General features: G+C 33.3%; 1 long non-coding RNA gene across 1 annotated transcript in view; it reads right to left on the reverse strand.

Moving 5' to 3' along the window:
- LOC141552640 (uncharacterized) overlaps positions 1 to 23,647 on the reverse strand; it is a 319,532-nt gene that overhangs the window by 295,543 nt on the left and 342 nt on the right. Inside the window, exon 2 of the long non-coding RNA XR_012485233.1 lies at positions 20,116 to 20,214. This is a non-coding gene — a long non-coding RNA (uncharacterized LOC141552640). The remainder of the gene's footprint in view (positions 1 to 20,115; positions 20,215 to 23,647) is intronic.

Genomic DNA, 23,647 nt, shown 5'->3' on the forward strand with positions numbered 1-23,647 from the left:
TGCCTAAAAAAGAACCATAGCAGAGAGATGACCATCCTTCCCATACTGGCTTAGTGACTGGATCCAACATATTTCCTTTCCCATTCCCTTCTATTGTATCCCATGGGCTCTATGTAACCATTTTTTGTATTGTTGTTTCTTTTGATTTTGCATAATTTGCTAGGATGCTTTATACATATTCTTAGAAAATTCTTTAGAGGTGCTTACAAAAGAACTTCTCATTCCTCAACATGAAAACACTTAGTCTTATTAATAAAAGAGGGGGAAATGTAAGGGTTAACAAACCTCTAGGAGCAAGGAATGCAGTTCAAAGCATGTGGGAGGACCTGAGGGATGAGAGGTACTGAGGTGCAGGCAAGTTCTATGTGGAGGTGGGTCATAGCCCCAACAGGTGGTGTCTGACCCTGGGTACCACGGCTCCCTCCTTAGGGCTCTCAAAGCCTGGCATACTTCTATACCTCTTCTCAGGCCAATCCTGGTTCCTAGAGGACCTCCCCTTTCCCCAGATCCACAGTGGGGCATAAATAGGTGCTACCTAAGAATAAAGCTTTCTTTCGTTTCACCCCTACCTCCTGCTGTTAAGGGATGGGCATTAAGAGTAGCTCTAAGGGGACTTATAAAGTTAGGGTAGTGTTAAGAGATGCTACAAAATTATGATGATGGTAATGATAATGATGAGGGAAATAATGATGTTTTGTCTCTTACACAAGGATTTATTGCAGTATCATGAACAATTTGCTAGTAGAATGATTTACAACATCACTCAGAAAACATGTTATTGAAACTTGAAAATATTTTATTTTCATAGGTGGGAATGATAAAAATAACATAAAAGACTAGAAGTTTTCTTTGTGGCATTCATTTAGAAAGCTTTTTTTTTTTTTTTTTTTTTTTTTTTTTTTTTTTTTTTTTTTTTTTTTTTTTACTGTAGAAGCCATATAGTATTGGTTTTATTTGACTCACTAGTAAAAATTAAATAGAATCTAATTCTAACATAAGCAGTAAGCTGCCTTTGATGATGTAGAGATTATAGAAGTCACAATGTCGTATAGCTAGTAGGGATTTTTAAGATCTGGTCATCCAGTTTTCCCACTATCCAGGCTATACTGGATCATTATACTATAATGGTTTAGATCCCAGGTCATTCCACAATTAACTAGTTAGAACTGAAAGCTTACTCTTTAGTGTAATACCTATTACATCTATTATACCATGATATATGTAATATATACTTTATATTAATGTCCAGCTTCTGTTGATGACAAGCTTCATGAATACAAGCAAATATTATGGACACCCTGTCAACAGCACTAAAAAAAAAAAATCTACACCAAGAAATTAAATGCAGTTAAGACTCAGGGTATTCTAAATGGAAATAGTTGAAATTATATTTTAATCATTAATGGGTTAGGCAGGTAATACTTTTATAGAAGCCTCAATTGGCTATAAATTTCATCTTATTAGTGAGAAAATAGTACATCTAATTCCACAATTGTCAAATCATCTATATGTTTTTGAGCTAAAGGATAAATAGCATTGGGATTGCTAAGAGACAAGTAGTTAAAGAAAAATTCATTTTGTTTTGTTTCCCAGTAGGAAAACTTGCCCTTTCAAATTGTAACTTTCACTCAGAAAAAAAAAAATGGGCCAAGTTACTTTGATAATAGGACAATACATTTATATTTATATTGTATCTTTATAAGGATAGCTTCACCCCATGGAACTTCAGTGCCCTTTTGGCCCTAAAGCCATGCCACTTTCCTAGATGCAAAGGCTTACCATCTTCCCTTACTTACTGAATTTTATTAATATTACTATTAAGGCATCAACATTTCCAGTAGCAAATATTAACTGAAGCATCGTAAATTTTTCTCAAATTTTTTTTCTCAAAAAAAAAAATCATCAAATTTCTTATTCCTTGATTTCTTCTCAGAATTTAAAAATAGTCTTGTTTAGATCTTTGAAATACTCTAAAGTATTTTTTTCAGCAGTGTGACTTCAAGCAATATATGCAAGCAATAATAATTATAAGTAACATTTGTTAAATACCTACTATGCATCAGGCACTGATCTAAATACTTTACAGATATCACCTATTTGGTATTCCCAACAATCTTGGGAGGCAGATGTTTTATCCCTAATTTATAGTTGAGGAAACAAATAGAAGTTGTGACTTCGTCACAATCATACTGTTGGTATCTAAAGCCAAATTTTTATCTGACTCCAGTACTCTATTTACTTCATCATTTACCAGCCATATACACATGTACTTATATGCATACATATACATAAAATTATTTATAATACATATATTCTATAACATGTGTAGTTATATTTACATATATGTATACATGTACAAGCACGAGGCAATCCTCAAATTTGTGTGTGCATGCAATAGATACATCCATATACATGTACATGTATACAACATATATACATACTTATAAGCCATAATATACATACATAAATAAATAAATATAAAAGTATAGCTGCACGTGTATATATATACACACATAAATGCATACATGCATGCATGCAATAGCATATCAGTGCAGGTAAACTGGTGAGTTCAGCTCTCTACAATACTTTATGATAAATATATCAGAAAGAAAAAAATGGTTTAGATGAATTTGATATTCAAAGATATAATAAATCAAAGAGTTTACATTTGAATGAAGTAAGACAATGCACAAAATCAGAGATATGAAGTTAGTAGAGGGTTAGAGCATTTTGGAGAAAGAAATCTAGAGAGGCAGAAAGATAACATGGGGAAGAATGAAGATGTGAGTGGTCCTGGTTTGAGCACTTTCATTAAAATTGAGGCTCTGGGAGAAATGGACCATTCAGAAGAGGGTATCCTTGGGTATAGAATGAAGTACAAGGGTGAGAATGTTATTGTGGCAAGTGGGGTATGGAAAAATGAAGTTCAGAGATTCAGGAATGGAGCTCAGAGTGGAACCATATCAGATCTTTTCATCCTTCCTTGAGTCTCTTCCTCTCTTCTACCTTCTCAATTGAGAATCTCAAGTCATACTTTAATTTTATAAGAACCCCTCTTTCTCCTATGCTTTTCTCTCAGTTCACTCAGGTGTTTTCCCCCACAATTTGTTCCTAAATTCTTGCAAATTACGAATCAAAAGAACTTCTCTTTGCTAAGGGAAACGCTTCTAATCTCATCATTGATCCCATTCCTACAATCTCCTTCCTAAAAAAAAAAAAAAAAAAATCCTTCCAGATAGCTACCATCTTGTATCACTCCTCTGTTTGTTGGCTAAAATCTATGAAAAAGTCCCCCTCTACCACTGATCCCTCCATATCTTCCCTTTCACTGCAATGTGGCTACTGACCTTATCTTTCTAGAAGAATTGCTCTCTTCAAAGTTACAAGTGACTTCAATCACAAGTGACTTCAATCTCCAAATCCAACAACCTTTTATTCCATCCACATCCTTTTGTAACTTTTCTTCAACCTTTAATTGTTGCAGATCTCCCTTTCCTTTTGAATAGTTTTTCCTTGCTACCTTTAAAACATTTTTAATAAGATTTTTATTTTCGAAAAACACGCAAAGATAGTTTTCAACATTCACCCTTGCAAAACCTTATGTCCAAATTTTTCTGCCTCCCTTCCACCTTCCTTCCTCTACACAGAATGGAAGCCAATATAAGTTAAACACTTGCTACCTTTTCAAGATATTTGTCTCTACTGGTTCTTTTATGTGTGTGAATGCTCCTTTCCAGTTTCCTTGGTTGGTTCCTTTTTAAGGTCATTATCTGCTAATCAGGATTGTCCCTATTAGAAAAAGGAGACTCTGTGGAACACAGCAGGATCAGGGAGAAAGCCCATGATGAGTTGCTGATGTCCACTGCTTCCCCAGTTGCAAACTTACAGGAGCAAGAATATAAGCAATACTGTTTTAGAGTGAAAGAATAATTTATTAGATTCTCATGAGAAGTGGCTATATGTTCCCAAAAAGAAAAAAAGGGGGACATACATACCTCCATGCAAGCAAGAACAAGCTTTATACTGTTAGTTCAGTTCTAACCCCCTCTCTCCCCTTCCTTCAAGGCTTCTGAGCTCTTCTGGGTTATATCCATCCTTATCCTCCCCCTTATATGTTGCTTCTAAACATGTTCCCCCCTCCCTGGTCATACATTCCAAGTTCAAAAATGGCAACTAATTCTATCCCCGGGGTATGTGAGTTAATATGTATGAAGTTCATTAAGCAATGCTAATTGCTAAAAGCCTGTATTCTATCATTGACTCAAGCTGGTTTTAGCTAGCTTTCAGCCTGGCTCTTTTATCAGGAGCTAGCTGGTTTCTTGACTCACAAAGTGGATGGAGATACCATAATATTATATTTCTCCCTTCTTTTCCTGTTTTTGCACAATCTGTGGAAACCTGTCATCATTTTGTATATCCTCCAAGGCTCTGGCCTGAGCTTTATTCTCTTTCTGTAATAATTTATTTCATGATTTCATCTATTTCTATGAGATTTATTGTGATCTTCATGTGGAATATTTGTATACACACATATTTCCAACAATTCAATAATCACAAAATATAACACATAATTACGTGTTATAATTATATAACAATAATTATGAGTAGTTTGTGTTTATCTTGGATCATTTTATTGGTTGAGAAAAATTGAGCCATTCATAGGTGATCACTACAAAATGTTGCTGTACAATATTTTCTGGGTTCTGTTTGTTTCACTTTGTATTAGTTCATGGAAGTGTTTCCAGGTGTTTTTTGTTTTCTGAAATTTTCCTTTTTATCCTTTTTTATTGCACTGTAGTATTCTATTACATTCATATGTCACAACATGATCAGTCACTCCCCAACTGATGAGAATCCCCTCAATTTCAAATATTTTGTCCCCACAAAAAAGGACATTTTTGCACATGTGCATTTTTATCACTTTGTAAGGATATCTTTGGAATACAGACCAACTAGTAGGATTGATGAATGAAAGATATGCATGGTTTGATTTGGACAAAGATCCAAATTGTTCTCCAGTTGAATCAATTCAAAACTTTATCAATACTGCATCAATGTCTCAATTTTCTTATATCTTCCCTAACATTCATTGTTTTACTTTTTATTGTCTTATTAGTCAATCCAATAAGCATGAGGTGGTCTAAGTTGTTTTTATTTACATTTCTTTAATTAAATGTGATTTAGAACACTTCTTCATATGATTATAGAATGCTTTGATTTCTTCATCTGAAAAATACTTGTTCATATTCTTTGATCATTTATTAATTTGGAAATGACTTGGATTCTTATAAATTTTACTCAGTTATCTATATATTTGAGAAATTAGGTCTTTGTCAAAGAGACTTGCTGTTAAGATTGTTTCCCAGCTTTCTGCTTTGCTTCTAATCTTTGCTGCATTGTTTCTTTGTTGTTCTTTTGGCCAAAAGCTTTTTAATTTAATACAATCAAAATTATCTCTTTTACACTTTGTAATGATTTTTATCACATTTTTCATTAACCTACAACTTACTTAACTTCTCCTTTAAGAATCTGGGTGATTGATTAGATCAAAAAGAAGAAGAAAATCAAATTGCTAGTGTCAAAAATTCAAAGGATGAACTTCCCACCAATGAAGAGTAAATTAAGGCAATAATTAGAAGCTATTTTGCCCAATTATATGCTAACAAATCTATTAATGTAAGTGAAATGGAATACTTAAAGAAATATAGATTGCCCAGGTTAACAGAGAAGGCAATAAATTATTTAAAAATCTGTATGCTATACTACTTGGTGCATATATGTGTAATATTGATATTACTTCATTGCCTATGCTATCTTTTAGCAAGATGTAATTTCCTGCCAGTCTCTTTTGATTAGAGTTATTTTTGCTTTTGCTTTGTCTGGAATTAGGCTTGCTACCACTGCTTTTCTTTTCTTTTTTTCTTCTACCTTCCTGAATTTTCTTTTCCTTCCTTTCTTTCCTTCCTTTCCCTTTTCTTTCTTCCTTCCTTCCTTCCTTTTTTTCTTCACTTGAAGCATAATAGTTTCTGTCCCAGCCCCTTACCCATATTCTGTGGGTCTCTAATTCAAAAGTATTTTTTGTATGCAACATATCATAAGATTCTGGTTTTTTATCCACTCTGTTATTCCTTCTTTTATGGGAAATTCATATGGTAATGGTAACATTCACAGTTATGATTACTAACTGTTTAGTTCTCTCCATCCTATTTTTCCTCCTATTTGTCCTCTCTTTATAGTTACCCTTTCCTTCTTTCACAGTGTTTTTTTTTTTTTGTTTGTTGTTTTTTTTGGTTGTTTTTTGTGAGGCACGGATTAAGTGACTTGCCCAGGGTCACACAGCTAGGAAATGTTAAGTGTCTGAGACCAGATTTGAATTCCGGTCCTCCTGAATTCAGGGCTGGTGCTCTATCCACTGCGCAACCTAGCTGCCCCCGTTTTGCTTCTTTGTAAAACCTTCCCTGTCTATCCTCTCTTCTTTCAGTTCCTATTTGATACTTTTCTTATTGATTAAGATGGATGTCTATATTCAACTGATTGCATCCCTCTTTGAGGCTATACTGATGAGAGTAAGGTTTAAGTGATGTCTTTCACTCAACCTCCTATCTCCCTCTTTGCTATAATATCCCTTTCATGTTTCTTCTTTTGAATGTTACCCCATTCTATCTCTCCCTTCCTTCTCCATCCAGAATTATTATTCTGTCCCTTAATTATTTTTGTCTTTCCCTCAAATTCACTTTTTCTCTATACCCTGTCTTGATGTATATTACTTCAAGATGTATTATTAATGTGTCATTTTTTAATGTGAAGATGTAAATAGTTCAGGTCCACTGAATCCATAATATTTTCTTCTCTCTTTTTAGGCTACTTTTGAATCTTGATATTGAAGGTTAGATTTTCTTGTTTAATTCTGGTCATCTTCTTTGATCACTGAACATTGAAATCCTTCTAATTCAGTGAATGGCTATTTTTCCCCTTGGAATATTATGGTTATTTTTAATTTGGTAGATGGTCCTAGGTTATGATTCTAGCTCCTTTGTTTCTGGAATATTATGTTCCATGATCTCTGGCCCTTTAATGTAGCATATACTAAGTGCTGTGTAATTCTGATTGTGTCTTCCTTTGAATTTGGATTCTTTTTTTTTCTAACCATTTGTATTTTTTCCCCTTGACCTTAATGTTCTATAATTTGCCTATAATGTCCCTTAGGATTTTTATTTTGTGATATTTTTAAGGTGACCAATAGATTTTTTTCAATGCCTATGTTGCCCTCTGGTTTTAGGATTTCAGAGCAATTTTCCTTTATAATTTCTTGAATGATACTGTCCATGTCCTCCTTTTCATTATGGCTTTCAATTAGTTCAGTGATTCTAACATTGTCTCTGCTGGATCTATTTCCTAGGTCAGATTTTTTTTTTTCCATTGAGGCATTTTATATTTTATTCTATTTCTTCATTTTTTTGAATGTACTTGATTGAATCGTTATATCTCATAGTCATTAGCTTCCACTTGTTCAATTTTAACTCTTAAGAAGTTACTTCCCCCAGTTATCTTTTTTATTTCATTTTTCCATTTTGTTGATTGCACTTTTAAGGAGTTATTTTCTGCAGTGGGTTTTTGTACCTCCTTTTCTATTTGACCAATTCTAATTTTTGAGCAGTTGTTTTCTTTTTCCAAGCTATTGACTCTTTATTCATAATTCTCTTGAATCACTGTCATTTCTTTGCACAATTTGTCTTCTACATTTTTCTATGATTTTACTTCCTTTTGGGGCTTTTCCATAATTTCCTCTTAAGGGAATTTGTCCATAGGCATTTGACATTATTTGCTACTAAATTTTTGTCTTGGTCTTATCTGTCACCATAATAACTTCTTATAGTCAGATTCTTTTCTTTTTTTTTTTTTTTCTTTTTCCTTTTTTCTTTTTAAACTTTTTTTTCCTTTTCTGTTAAAATTGAGCTCTGCTCACAGTGTGGAGGGATCACTGCAGGCCCTGGCTACTTACTTGGTGCTGCACTGGTGTTGCCCTGAGGCCCAGAGGAGATCCTTGTTCCTGATGCTAAACTGAAGGGATGAGATTGGGGTGACTGGTTCTGCTAGAAGTTGTAGAATCTGATATGTTATCTGGTGTTAAACTATGGTGCTAATGGTGGTGTCTGTCATTAACTGAGGTCATTGGGATATTTCTGTGCTTCCCCAAGGCTACACTGAAGCATGTATGGTAGTCTGATTTGTAGAGGCTATTTGGCTGGGACTAATATAAAGCTCAGTGGAGCTCTGTGCTGGGGACTGCCTATTTCTTTAGGGACTCATAATATGGCTTCTATCTCTTTTCCCTGGTCATTGCTGAAGCACAGGATGCTTTTTGTAATCATATGGAGTCCTGGTGTTGTTTTCCTCCCCATCAATACATACATTATAAATATATGTGTGTATGTGCTACCTTATATATTTTCCTTTTATTATCAGGGATTATTTCACACGACAAACACTTAAGCTTATTTTTTCCTGCAAGGATAGCAGAATAGAAAGCTGTACGTAGAGTTAGGAAGACAAATTAAATTTGATCTTAGACACTTGTTTGCTGTATCCTCAAGTCATCAAACCTTGTTTGCCTCAGTTTGTTCATTTGTGAAATGGTAATATTAATATCATCTCTCTGGGTTGTTGTGAAGATTAAGTGAGATACTATTTTTAAAATATTATTTAGTTTTTCATTATCAGCATAATTATTATCATAATCATTATCATTATGGAAGCCATAGCTTGGTAGAAGAATCAACTTCCACATAATATTTCAAGCCACAACAACAATTGAATAATGTATAAAAGCTGAATTTAGAATGATGAAGAAATGAATTCAGATGATCCTTATGATATATACTACTTGGATGATCCTGGGTAAGTCATTTTATATCTATATGCCTCATATATCACTTAATAGTTTATGCACTAAGCCGTAAATAGGTGTTGATCTCCATTGGTGGAGGAAATCCCCATACTTGAAGTACCTCACATTGTTTAGACCCAAGTTGCTAATATGAGTTTATACATAAGATTGTTCTCTAGTCATCTGTTATATATCTTGAAGTCCTTAATTCTGATTCACATAGGGATAGCTGCTCTATGCAGCAATAAAATGAAGATTATTCTTCATAAAAATAGATTAAAATTAATAATGAAAAGACTAGCTCATTCAATCTAACACTAATACTTAAAGTTTTAAAATTCCTCCTAGTTGGGCGGAGCCAAGATGGCGGAGAAGATACACACGTTTCTGTGAGCTCCCTTCTTCCCTCAATACCAATTAGTTAAATCAGCCTCAAAAGTAGCGCTGGACTGATAGAAACCACAAGGTCTGGAAGCACAACTTACCAGGTGAAGAGAAACTGGAGTTTCAACAGGAAAGGTCAGCTCCCAGGGAAGGAAGAAGAAAGGCCAGCAGAGACAGTTGGGTGGTGGCACGCTGCGCCGATCGCGCTGGGGAGGGCTCTGGGATCAGAGAAGCCACTGAGATAGAGGAATCTGGCACAGGCTGTTAGCTCTTCTCTGCTTATAATACAGCAGTTCAGAAGAAAAATCAAAGCCACATAAAATATAAAGCCAGATACTAGAACCACCTCAATCTGGAACTGACTCAACATATCTCAGCACTGTGGGTGTGGCCGACTTAGGCTGTCCAGGCTTTCAAATGGGGGTAGTTAAGAGATTGAAAAGCGGGCGGACACAGCCCAAGGTAACACATAGTGCCTGGCTCGGCTGGAGGCTGTGGGACTCAGCCCTGGAAGTCCCAGAGAAGTGGAACCTTTGAACTAGGGACCTCGGTTTCTGGCAGACACTTCCAGTTTGAGCGCAGGGGCTTTTCACGTCAGCTGCTGACATCCACGCCCCACCGGGACACACAGGCTGGGCTTTGTGTCGCCTTTACTGTTCAGTCTCAAACCTCAGGGAAGTCGCTAGAACACAGCACCCGCAAAGCACAGCAGTGCTGATCACCTGTGAGGCACTTCCAGGGAGGGGGTGGGGAACTCTCTCCCAGAGCTCTCTCTTAGCTCAGGTGCAGGAGCCACTGCATCCATCCTGTCTGGGAGGAAGCTGGTAAAGAAATAAACAAATAATTTCCTACCCCAGGGACAGACGCCAAAAGATTTTTTTAAATATGAGTAAAAAGCAAAAAAGAACCATTGACTCATTCTACACAGAGAAAGAGCGGGTATCCAACCCCAAGGAAGTTAACAGCAGAGAGTCAGCAGATAACAGCCTAAAGGGGAATGAGTCCTGCCCCCCATCACATAACTCTCTCCTAGAAGAGAGTCTTAAAAAATTAAGAGAGTTTGAAGGAAAATGGGGAAAGGAAAGAGAAGCTATGATAGAGAATAACAACGTTCTGAAATTGGAGTTGGAAAAAATAAAGAATTCACAGGAGATGCAGAGAAACAAAATTTGTGAATTAGAAAAGGTTAAAAAATCACAGGAAAGTATTATTTCTGAATTGGAAAAGATAAAAAAGTCCCAAGAAAATACGATTTCTGAATTGGAAAAAGAAAATAATTCTCTAAAAAAAAAATTAGGGAAATGGAAAAAAATTCAATAGAGCAAAATAATTCATTTAAAAACTCAATTGGACATATACAAAAAGAACTAAATAATGTGAATGAAGAAAATAACTCATTAAAAATCAGGACGGAACAAATAGAAATGAATGATTCATTGAGCACCAAAGAATCAGTCAAACAAAACAAAACAAAAAAAAAAAAACAAAAAAACAAAAAAAAAAATGAAAAGCTGGAGAATAATGTCAAATACTTACTGGGAAAATCTATAGACCTGGAAAATAGATCTAGGAGAGATAATCTGAGGATCGTTGGACTTCCTGAAAACTATGACCAAAAAACGAGCCTAGATTCTATTTTACAAGAAATCATCAAAGAGAACTGTCCAGAGATAATAGAAACAGAAGGGAAAGTAGATGTGGAAAGAATTCATCGAACTCCTTCTGAAAAAGACCCTAAAAAAAGAACACCACAGAATATTGTGGCTAAGCTGCAGAATTACTACACAAAGGAGAAAATCTTGCAAGCAGCTAGAAAAAAAAAACAATTTAAATACCAAGGTGCCACAATAAGGGTCACTGAAGATCTGGCTGCCTCCACATTAAAAGATCAAAGGGCCTGGAACCTGATATTCCAAAAGGCAAAAGATCAAGGATTGCAACCAAGAATAAACTACCCAGCTAAGTTTAGCATTTTTTTTCCATGGAAGAAGATGGTCATTCAATGAAATAGAGGAATTCCATATGTTTCTAAGAAAAAACCAGACTTAAACAAAAAATTTGATCTACATCCACAAGACTGAAGAGAAACAGAAAAAGGTACACAGAACCCTTGAGAACTGTATCTCTGTTGTGGATATAGAGAAAGTCCGCATGGATAATTTGATTTTACTGATATAAAAAAAAAAGGAGGGGGTGTAGTAAATGAAAGGGGGTAGTATCAGAAAAAGGAGAAGGAGTGATAAAAAGAGGGAAACTACATCCCAGGAAGAGGCATAGAAAATATACCACATCTGAGGGAATTTAGAGAGGGGGAGAAACATTGTGGGAATCTTACTCTCATCAGAAGAGGCTCAAAGAGTAAATAATTGACCCATTTGTTTTTCAGAGAATTCTCTCTCACCTCATTAAAAGGGGGAGAGGAAAAGGGAAAAGGAAAAGGGGAATAAGAGAAGGGACTTGGAAGGAGGAGGGAGGGATACTAAAAAAAGGAAGGGCTGCATGTCACAAGTGGGGTCTATAAATTAAATATCGGGGAAGGGGTTCCGGGGGGTCAAGGGAAAAAAGCATAATCTGGGGATAATATGATGGCAGGAAATACAAAATTAGTAATTTTAACTGTAAATGGGAATGGGATGAACGATCCCATCAAACAGAGACGGATAGCAGACTGGATCAAAAATCAGAATTCTGCAATATGTTGTTTACAGTAAACACACATAAAGCAGGGAGATACATACAGAGTAAAAGTAAAAGGTTGGAGCAGAATCTATTATGCTTCAGACAAAGCCAAAAAAGCAGGGGTAGCTATCCTTATGTCACATCAAGGCAAAAGCAGAAGTTGATCTAATTAAAAGAGATAAGGAAGGAAACTATATCCTACTAAAAGGTGGCATAAACAATGAAGCCGTATCGATACTAAACATATATGCACCAAGTGGTATAGCATCTAACTTTCTAAAGGAAAAGTTAAGAGAATTGCAAGAAGAAATAGACAGTAAAACTGTAGGGGAGATCTCAACCTTGCACTCTCAGATTTAGACAAATCAAACCACAAAAAAAATAAGAAAGAAATTTAAAAAGTAAATAGAACATTAGAAAAACGAGGTATGATAGACCTTTGGAGAAAACTGAATGGCAATAGAAAGGAATATACTTTCTTCTCAGCAGTTCATGGATACTATACAAAAATTGACCATATATTAGGACATAAAGAGCTCAAAATTAAATGCAGTAAGGAAAGCAGAAATAATAAATGCCTTCTTCTCAGATCACTATGCAATAAAAGCTACATTCAGTAAGAAGTTAGGGGTAAACAGACCAAAAAGTAATTGGAAACAATAATCTCATCTTAAAGAATGACTGGGTTAAACAGCAAATTATAGAAACAATTAATAATTTCACCCAAGATAATGACAATGATGAGACATCATACCAAAATCCATGGGATGCAGCTAAAGCGGTAATAAGGGGAAATTTTATGTCTTTAGAGGCTTCTTTGAAGAAAATAGAGAAAGAGAAGATTAACGAATTGGGCCTGCAACTTAAAAAGCTAGAAAAACACCAAATTAAAAACCCCCAACCAAAAATTAAACTTCAAATACAAAAATTAAAAGGAGAAATCAATAATATTGAAAGTAAAAACATTATTGAATTAATAAATAAAACCAAGAGTTGGTTTTATGAAAAAGCCAATAAAAAAGATAAACCTTTGGTAAATCTGATCAGAAAAAGGAAAGAGGAAAGTCAAATTGTTAGTCTTACAAATGAAAAGGGGGATCTTTCCACCAATGAAGAGGAAATTAGAGAAATAATAAGGAGTTACTTTGCACAACTTTATGCCAATAAATTTGATAACTTAAATGAAATGGATGACTTTCTCTAAAAATATAGGCTTCCGAGATTAACAGAGGAGGAGACAAATGGCTTAAATAGTCCCATTTCAGAAAAAGAAATAGAACAAGCTATTAATCAACTCCCCAGGAAAAAATCCCCAGGGCCATCATATATTCCAAATTCAATAGTCTATATTTATACTCTTTCAACTATAATATTCTGTGTGCCCAATATTTTATTTGTTCACATCCATTTAAATTTTAAAATAAATGCATTATATTCTAAAATTTAGTATTTTAAGGTCCCTTCCAACAACAACAACTGTAGAATTCTATGAGTGACAAAATGGACTAATCTGAGGAGTTTATTGGAGGCAAGCTACACTTAAATTTTCAAAAGGCAGGATGCGTATTTTTATTTGGATTTACAATTATCCCCTTTACAGAAAAACTCTTGAGAAAGACATGATTTTCTTCTTTATTTGGACCCTCATAAAACATTCATATGATTTCTAACAAATCAAGCAAAGTATAATTTACAATAAAATCTTTCCCTGGATTTTCCTGTCAGAAATATCCAACTTATTTTGATTTATGATGACTAGCTCTTTAATGATTGTTGATGTAGGAAATCAATGATGACTGATCTACACTGTTAATTGAACTTCTTTTTACCCTTCTGGAAATAACGATCCTCTCACTACCTAAAATCAAAACTTGTACAGTAACAGATATGAAGAATAGGCAATTCAATGTTCCTCAGAAAAACAGCAGCATATCCATAGAACAGTGATGCTGGAATTGATAAATTTGTTAATAATGTCAGGACCAAAAATCCTTAGTCCCTTGTCCCAGCCTCGATCTGAATGAAATACCATTATTTGAAAAGAAAAAGTATAATAGATCCATTACCCATACCTTTGTTTCCTGTATGAGATGTTAGTTATATTACCATTTCTTCCAATAAATACCCTATCAATCAATGACTTTTCCAAGGCAAGTGGGTCACTTCATCAATAAAAAATCATTAAGAGCTTACTATGTAAATGAGGAACTGTACTCAGCATTGGAAAGTAGAAATATGCAATAATGACTTTGGATGACAGCTCATGGGTACTTTTTCTTGTATATACAAGAAGTTGTTATATATTGTAGGAAGTAATATGAATGAAGATAAAAAGTAAACATATATTTCCATATCTACATCTATATAGATTTGTGTATCTATATCTATCTAACTTTACATATATATTTCCCTAGAGAAATAAACAAACACCAAAATTTTTTAAGCAAAGGTAGGACTTTGGTTTGTTTTGCTCCCTGAGTAAAGGATTAATTTGAGTGTTGAGATCTTGAAAGATAGGAGTAAAATTAGAAGAAGATTGCAATTTTTTGCTGGGTCATGTGACTAAAAGATAAGAAATAAGGGATTTTCTTGGCTGCTCACAATCTTTCAAAGTTATCCAAAAATATTGTCCATCAAAGAAGAAACAATTTCAGGTATCTCAATGGTCTAGTATACTAGGAACCCAAAATGATATGAAAAAACTCCATGATTTAATATCTAATAGCCTTATTTAATACTACTCAAAGTCAGCAAGTACCATTTATCCATAGCCTTGCAACAAAATGCAACCCTCTTCCCTGCTTTCCCTTGCCTCTTTTCAGCACTGTTGAGATTCAAGTTCAAAACTGAAGAAATTTACTATTGTCTTAATAGCCTGCATTATGCAATATAAAAGATCTTGGGCTTAAAAAAAAAGGAGCAGAGGGACAGAGGAAATAAATCATATTTGTCTCTGCTTGAGAAAGATCCCAATCTTACACCCTGACACTACTACCCTCAACCCTTACTTTTCTTAGAGTTTTGAAGATTCAAAATGCAAATAACAGAAATCTCTACAATCTGTAGTACAGTAGCAGGAATGGAAACTTCCTCTCCCTCTCCTCTCCCTCTCCTCTCCCTCTCTCTCCAATTTACTAAACTTGAGAGTAAGACCCCAGCAATCATCTCATGTAAATTTTGTCCTGTCACATATCTAGACTTTTGAACCATGAATTGTTCCACATCTAAGAAAGCTGAAATATTTTGAGATCTAGTTCCCAGGGAAACCACTTCTGGAAAGGAAGGAATCAAAAAATTGGCAATAGGGGAAAATAAGTGGGGGTAGGGAAGAAAAAAGTTACGATTGCCTACAGGAACAAGAAAATTCAAAGACCTTGAGCATAAACAGATTTTTTTTAAAGAAATTCAACAGTAGGATGAAATATGGCTTCAGATTTAGTAAACAGCTTAAATTGTCAATAAATAAATTTGAAAATTAAATGATCTAACACTAGATATGCCAAAGGAACTTGTGTTTTTTTTTTTTAATTTTGTTTGGTTTTGTTTACACAGAATGGTATTTTTCCCCAATTATATGTAAAGATAATTCTCAACATTCATTTTTTGTAAGATATTGAGTTCCAAATTTCCTCCCTCAGTCTGTTTTCTTACCCCTTCCTCAAGACAGCAAGCAATCTGATAAAAGTTAAAAGAACAATCAGAATAAAAGTGGAAAACCACAAGGAAGAAAAAAAAAATAGTGAAAATAGTACACTTCGATCTGCATGCAGACTTCATAGTTCTTTCTTTGAATATGGGTAGCATTTTCAGTCATGAGTCTTTTGGAATTATTTTGGATCATTGCTAAGAAGATATGTCTATCACAGTTCATCACCTAATCATTGCTGTTTGTTACTGTGTATATTGTTCTCCTAATTCAGCTCACTTCATTCAGCAGGAGCTTGTAAGTTTTAAGGAAAACATGGAGCTACAACATAATTTTTTAAGACATTATAATTCTGAGAGCAGAATTTATGGCTTGCACATCAGAAATAATTAGCAGCACCAAAAAAGTGAATTTTCGATGGCAGCTCTCATTACATTTACAAAAATGAGAGCAACTTGTTAGGAATGCCATTACACAGAAGTGAAGGAAAATCTGAAAGAAAAGTAGCAAAAAAAAAAAAAAAAATCAATCTTCAAGACAAATAGTCATCAAATTTAACAAGTCCACTGAGAAAAAAATCTGCAAGGCACTTAGAGAAAGATCTTCAAATAATTGAGAAAGGAAATTTGAATAGTACAATATTATTCTGTGTATAATAGAAAGTGCAGGAAGGAATCAAATAATGCATTGAAGAACAATGAAGCTTATGATACTCAAGAGGGTGCAAACTAATTTTAAAATCTGAATTTAACCAAAAATGAAAACAAAATGAATATGTAATAATAAAGTTGTATTTGAAACAGTTTTGAAAAGAAACAAAGATCTGAAGAGATTATTTACATATTTAATATGAACGACAACAGAAATTCAGGAGTAAGCAAATGCAATAAACAAACAGTGACAGTGAAATACCAAGAGAGATTGAAAGGGGATAAAAATCATGAAAGGAGGTCCCACTGATAAATGCTCCAGTGGGTGAAGAGAGATATTCTGTGAATGGAGATGGAAATATTGCACTGAGTGGTATCTGTGGAAATTTGTTGCTTGAAAAGATCATTTATCTTGCATCAGTAGATAATAAGTGGAACTCTTGGGCACAACCAGCACCTAATGGAGAAGGAAGGCATGGACTCAAGAAGGAGATTCTGAGGGAAATGATGAAGGAAAATGTCCAGGACAGAGGACTATCCATCACCAGTAGGATGAGGATTGGAGATGTGAGATGAGTTGACATGGAGTAATGACCTCTCTATCACTTTTCAAGGAGTAAGGCACAGTGGAAGAAGAATAGAGAGACTAGATAAAGCCAGCTGGGATGTGCTTGTGTATGTGTGGTGTGTGGACATATTAGTACTCATAGAATGAAAGCCCAGAATAAACGGAAAGGATGTTTAGAAAGTGAAGAAAAATTGACTTCTGTAAAGGATTGCAAAAAAATTTAAATCTAATGAATACAAGAAGGGGAGAAGAGAAAGGGAGAATCTACTTGGCTGAAAGGAAAAAAGAGGAAGAATTAAATAACCGTATATAAAGGAAGAAACAAGAAACTGATAAGGGGAAAAGAATAATAAATGAGGTAGAATGAAGATGAAGGGAAGAGAAAGGAAATAGGGCCACTTAAAATAACATAAAATTTTGCTAAAATAATAAAAATTTATGCTTTTTTATAAAAAAACTAGTACTGTGTTTATAGATGAGAAAAATCATAATTAAAAATGTTAGAGAAAAATAGAAGACAATTTAAATGTAACTCTCATAACTTAAGTATGAACAGATTAAACAATCCAATAAAATGAAATTGATTGGCAGATTGAATAGGAAAACAAAACTACAATCTGTTGCTTAAAAGTAATACATTTAAAATAATGACATGCTTAGAATAAAACTGAAGGGATGAAAAATTATCATAGATAAAAAGAATTTCAAAAAGGAAGAATTACAATATGATATTTGACATAGCAAAAATATTTTAAAAAGTTATAGAAGAAAACTACTTTGTACAGAAAGAAACATAGAAAACATTCTAACATCAGTAATAAATATATATCCACCAAATTCCTTAACATCCAAATTCACTAGCTAAGTTAAAATAATAAATAAAAAGAAACAAATGGCAACATAAGATATTTCCCTCTCAGTTTATGGATAAACCTAACAGAAGATAAATAAAAAAGAAAATATGGAATTGAGCAAATTGCTATAAAAAAAAAAAAAAACCTAGAGTGTATGGAATCCACCCAAATGTGACTACAAAGGAATACAAATTTTTCAGCACCACATAGAACTTTAAAAAAAAAAAAAAAAAAACAGCCCCCAAACCAAAAACCTTATCTATGCATTAGGGCACGGAAATGTTGAAAAAAAATGTAAAAAGGCAGAAAAAGTAAACACATACTTTACAGATCATAATGCAATTAAAACAGTCAGTGCAGATAGACCCAAAGGTGGACTTAAAATGAAATCCTAAAAAATGATTGGACAAAAACAAGTCATAAAAATAATAATTATATAAAAGAAAAGTATAATGCTGAGGCAACATAGCAAAACTTCTGTGTGGTGTTAGAGCAGTATTCAGGGAGAAAATTGTATCTTTACAAACATGCATGAACAAAGTGGGGAAAATAGGACAGATATATTTTTAAAAATTAGAAAGCCAACAAGTGAACAAACTTAAAATAAGCTTTATATAAAGGAGAGAAATATAAAACCTGGAAACAAAAAAAAATACTCATAGAACTGATGAAACCAAACTGATGTTTTGAAAGAGTAATAAAATTGATAATTGTCCACTTGCCAATCAGATTAATATGGAGAGGATTCAAAATAAAATCAGGGAAGTAACAAATGAAGTCAAATCATCACAAAATCAGAAGAAACAAAAACTGATGATCAGAACACACTATGCACATTTATTTGGTAACAAAACTTATAAAAAGAAAAACTTATAGAAATATGAACTACCTAAACTAACAGAAGATCAAATAATGATTTTAAATAATTCAAACTCAGAAAAAATAGAACTAGCTGTAAATCAACTACCAAAGCATAGAGGAGCAAACATAGATTAATAAGAGAATTATATTAAATTTATAAAGAGCAATTATCACCCATACTATATGCATTATTCTCAAATAAAAAAAAACAAATATCTCCCATATCTTCATTTTATAAGGCAAATGTAGTTCTACTACCTAAAATAAAGAAAATAAAGTATAGGAGAATAAAGATCAATATCATTTATGAATAGAGGTCCAAATATTTAAATAGAATTTTGTCAAATAGCTTACAGTGATTCATTCACGAAATCATTCATCATGGATTATTGGATTATTCTAGGGATGTAAGGACAGTCAACATCATGAAAACAATCAACATAATCATATTAAAAACAAAACATGCCAAAATATGATTAATGCTAAAACCATATAAAGCATAGCCACAGAAATGTTTTTAGTTATAGCTAGCTAAAACCAAAAGCACACATTAAATGCAATAAATATATAATACAACCTTTCTCAATAAATACAAAAAGAAATCAGGGATGCCCACTTCCCCCCTCCATATTGTTTGATATAGTTCTTGAAATGAAGGCAATAGCAATAATAAATAAGTAAGAAATTAGGTAAAAAGGATGCACAAAAGTAGGGAAAGAGGAGATGAACAACCCTATTTGCTGGTGATGTAATAGTTTACTTATAAAACTCTAGGCAATCAGCAAAGATACTGAGACAACTAACAGACTCAATAATTTCACAAAATAGAAAATTAAACTCTTTTCTATAATAAAAAATGAAAAAATTATGAAGCAATAGGGAAATTCCATTCTAAATAAATATATATATATATATATATAATGCATTAAAATTCATTATCATTCTATAAAACCACATACAATATTTATAAAGATTTAAATACAGAGTGTTCTTTATGGTCATTTTAAACAATAATAATAGTTCAAATTACTAGAGGAATATTCATTGGTCTGGACCCTGGGCCATAAAATAAAAACCACAATAGTATGAATGCTTAAGTTACAATCTTAATGTTGTGTCACTTAATTGATCAAAGGGATATTTTATAGAGTATAATAAAATAAACAACAAATTATTTGGAAAAATAAAAAGTTTAGACCATCAAAGAGAATATTGAGATGATTAGGGATGAAAAGAGAATAGCACTTCCAGAACTCAGACTATATTAGACTCTCTTTCTGTGTCTCTGTGTGAATATATGAATGTACATATAAATGGACAAACTATATTATCAGAATATATAAAATTATAACTACACATATAAATTATTTAATATAAATTGTCAATAGTTGAAATGTCAGGCAGATCTGAAGTGGAGCACTGTGATGTGGAAGGAGACTAATGAACAGATGCCTAGAGTTTGGGTAGAACCATTCTTTTGAAGTTGAAGGGTTCAGTATTATTGTATATTAGTATATATGAGATGCAGAAATATTATAACAAATAAGGAATATTTCTAAGCAGAGTAGTAGTGAAAAAATTGAAACCTGATGATTAGAATGTCCAAAGTCTCAACTGGTCCAAGACACGTGTAACAGCTAGAATTCCATTACTTTTTTCATTGCCAAGTCACAAAGTTGATTTGTCTGGGAGGAGAAAAATAGCTGTTAGACAGGGAGAGGAGAGAGGTAAGAAAAAAATAAAAGAAATGCAGTATGTAGATGGGAGACTGAAAAATATTGGGGAAAACACCAGAATGGTAATAAGACCTTGAATTAGTCCTGGTCTTATAATTAAATAGAGGTATGATCTGACATAATTTACCGTAATTTCTCAGATTAAATTTATAAATATCTTTTAAATGATGTAATAAAACCACATAAGCTGTAATGTTTCTTTAACCTCAACTCATAATATTGAATTGATAACTCTATTTTACACTTATTTCACAATGTTGTATTAAATAAAATAATGTACTTTATTATATGTACTTTCTAAATAACCCTAAAGGAGCATATAAATATCAGTTAACAACAACAACAATAATAATGAACATTTAATCAATATTTACTAAATTCATAATATTGTGCTCCATAGTGAAGAAGATGCAAAACTTAATGATATAGTCCCTGGCTCTTCCCTTTAAGGAATTTAACAGAAGTTAATAGATTTAGCTGGTTAGATTTGATTATGAAAAATGAATACTTTGAAAATATTTTCTACACACATACATACACATATGCACATGCATGTACATAAACACTCACACAGAGAAACATTAAATGGAACTTCAGAGTTGAAAGGGACAAATCATTGAGTTCATACTTAGCATTATTTGCTTCTTAAACATCATTTTGTTCTGTGTATCCTTAGGGCTTTGCATAATAGCTGACAAATAATAAAGACTTAAGGAATTCTTGTAATTGATCATACCTAATAATTGTTCATTCAATTTTTGCTTAAAACCTTCAGTGAAGGGCAGTTATTCTCATTCCCAATATAACCATTATATTTTGGGCACAGTTCCAACCAGTTTGAAATCAAGTTAAAAAGCAGAGATAGATGAATGGATTTTTTTTCCTATTGAAGTGATTCTGTGACTTAATTTTCATGTGGGCCTATTCTTACCTTCTCATGGAATGTTTCAATCACTCAAATTGATTTTCTAATCATTTTGAGCTCTTGCTTGATGGTATCTTTGTCCGAAGCTGTTCATTTTGTTGCTGGAGAATGATGACTAGATTAGAAGCCTTCAGCATGGGGTAGAATAGCACAGCTGTTTATTATATTGCTCCAAATACTGGAGCCAACTTGGGGAAATGGCAAAGTTGTTTTAGATTGAATCATCTTTCTCTTAGGTAAACAGGTGGACATTATAATAATCATGGGGCAGCTGCATTCAAGAGCATTCAAAGTCTCCTGACAACTGAAGAAAGGTTAATGTTTTAAAAGGGAAATATATCTAGTTTTTCTCAATGGAAACATGTTTTGCCTAATCTGCAAAATGATTTAAAATTTTAATAGCATCAATAAAATTAGGAAACTGAGATTCAGAGGGATGAATAATAATAGATTACATTTATATATGCTTTAAGATTTGCAAAGTACTTTACATATATCTCAACTGGATTTTGTAATAACCATGTGAAATGATAGGAAAAATTACTGAAGCTGAAAAAGTTCAAGGGACTTATCCAGGTAAACACATCCATGAAAGATTTGATCTTGGGTATTGATTTCTGATTGATTGGGCGGCTCTGATAAGAGTGTAAGATTTGAAGTCAGGAAGATTCATCTTAAATTCAGCTGTAAATATTAGCTGAGTGATCCTCGGTGAGACACTTATGCCTATTGCCTCAGTTTCTTCATTTGTAAAATTAGCTGGGTAAAGAAAAGATATTAGAGATGGTTCTGTGAAGCAACTGGCTGCATGACTTTAACCAATACCTTCAAATTTTTGAAACTCAGTTTCTTATTCAGTAAAACTAAAAGGATGCATTAAAGATCAACATTCCATGAGTAAAATATTAGGAGGAAAAAAGGAAATCTGGCAGTTTATAATTCTATGAATCACTAACCATCTGTAAAGACAAAGTTATTTGTATGAGTTACATGATGCACAACTCTATAAAGCACGGCAGGTTCCTGCCATCATCTGTTCATCTTATATATTAATTCCCCTTTCTTTCTACTTCACTGATTTTCCTTAAACTTGAGGCCAGATTCAATTATAGCAAGTTCAATTATTTAATATGTATCAAAGGAAAGGATAAAAATTTGATAAGCGGTTGTGCTCAGTTCAGGTGTTGTATTCTACATAAGAATCAACTGGATGGTTTGACCTTCCACTGTCAAATTCTTCATTCTTCAAACAAAAAGATCATTTTAAACTGGATACTTTTCATTTTGTGTTTTGCTTTTTTAACCATGTTCTGAATGAATGATTAAAGAGTGCACTTCAAACTAAAAGGGTGGGCTTTGGATGCCTCAGGAGATGACTGCTGTACAAAATTTTAGCTTTTGAATGCTCAGTTTTAAACTGTATGTCATATGTTCCTTCATATTTTTAGTAAGCAATGCATGTAATGATGGAAATTTTGTAATGGCAAATCTTAAGAAACTATATACAGAAGAATATTTAAAATGAGTATCATAGTAAGGAGAAGTATGTTATCTGTAACCTAGATCATAGGAAAGGTGCATGAAATTCTAGATTTGAACTTTGCAGGCCAGAGTCAAAGTAACGTGCTCCATATTTTCTCTTGAGTTTTTCCAAATCATTATTCCAGACATTGTGTCTTTTTTTCCTTCCTATTGTACCCTTATTTGTTTGTTTGTTTGTTTGGGGTTTTTTCTGGATTTACATTTTCTGAAAAATGTCATATTCCCACTTCCATGGGACAATATTTGTAGCATAGTATAGAATAAAAGATAGATACATGAAGGAATATTTTTTCGAAATTAGCTAAATAATTTAAAATTTTAAGATTAGTGACTGAGTCTAGAACAATTGGTAAATATAATAGATCCTATTGCTACAAATATGTCTTTAACCCTTAACAAAATGATTGAGGCCAATTTATAATTCACAGACATATTTGTTGTCTTCTGCTTCTCCTTTGACTCTAGAATAATATGCAAAATCCTCTTTTTGTCATTTTAATCTCTACACAGACAGACAGACAGAGACAGAGAGACAGAGAGACACAAAGAGAGAGACAGACATAGAGGAAGAGAAAGAGACAGAGGGAAAAGAAATGTGAATTTAATACCAATTTAACTAGAATATATAAGAGATAGTTATGAGGCTGGCAGAGTAGCACCAAATATTAATAGCTGACATTTATATGGCACTTTATATTCTTTATAAAATTTGATCTTCACAACAACTCTAGCAAATAGGTATGATACCTCATATCCCATTTTATGATGAATAAACTGAGGCTCAGGGAAGTTAAATGATTTTGCATCCAATCATACATCTAGCAATTGTCAGAGGCAGTATTTACTCCCCAGTCTCTCCAGACACAGTCCCTCCGGTAACCTTCCACATTGCTTTTATATGGAGATCTGGAATAA

The sequence above is a fragment of the Sminthopsis crassicaudata genome, chromosome 1 (genome assembly GCF_048593235.1).
Source record: "Sminthopsis crassicaudata isolate SCR6 chromosome 1, ASM4859323v1, whole genome shotgun sequence".
In the NCBI taxonomy this organism is placed as follows: Eukaryota; Metazoa; Chordata; class Mammalia; order Dasyuromorphia; family Dasyuridae; genus Sminthopsis; species Sminthopsis crassicaudata.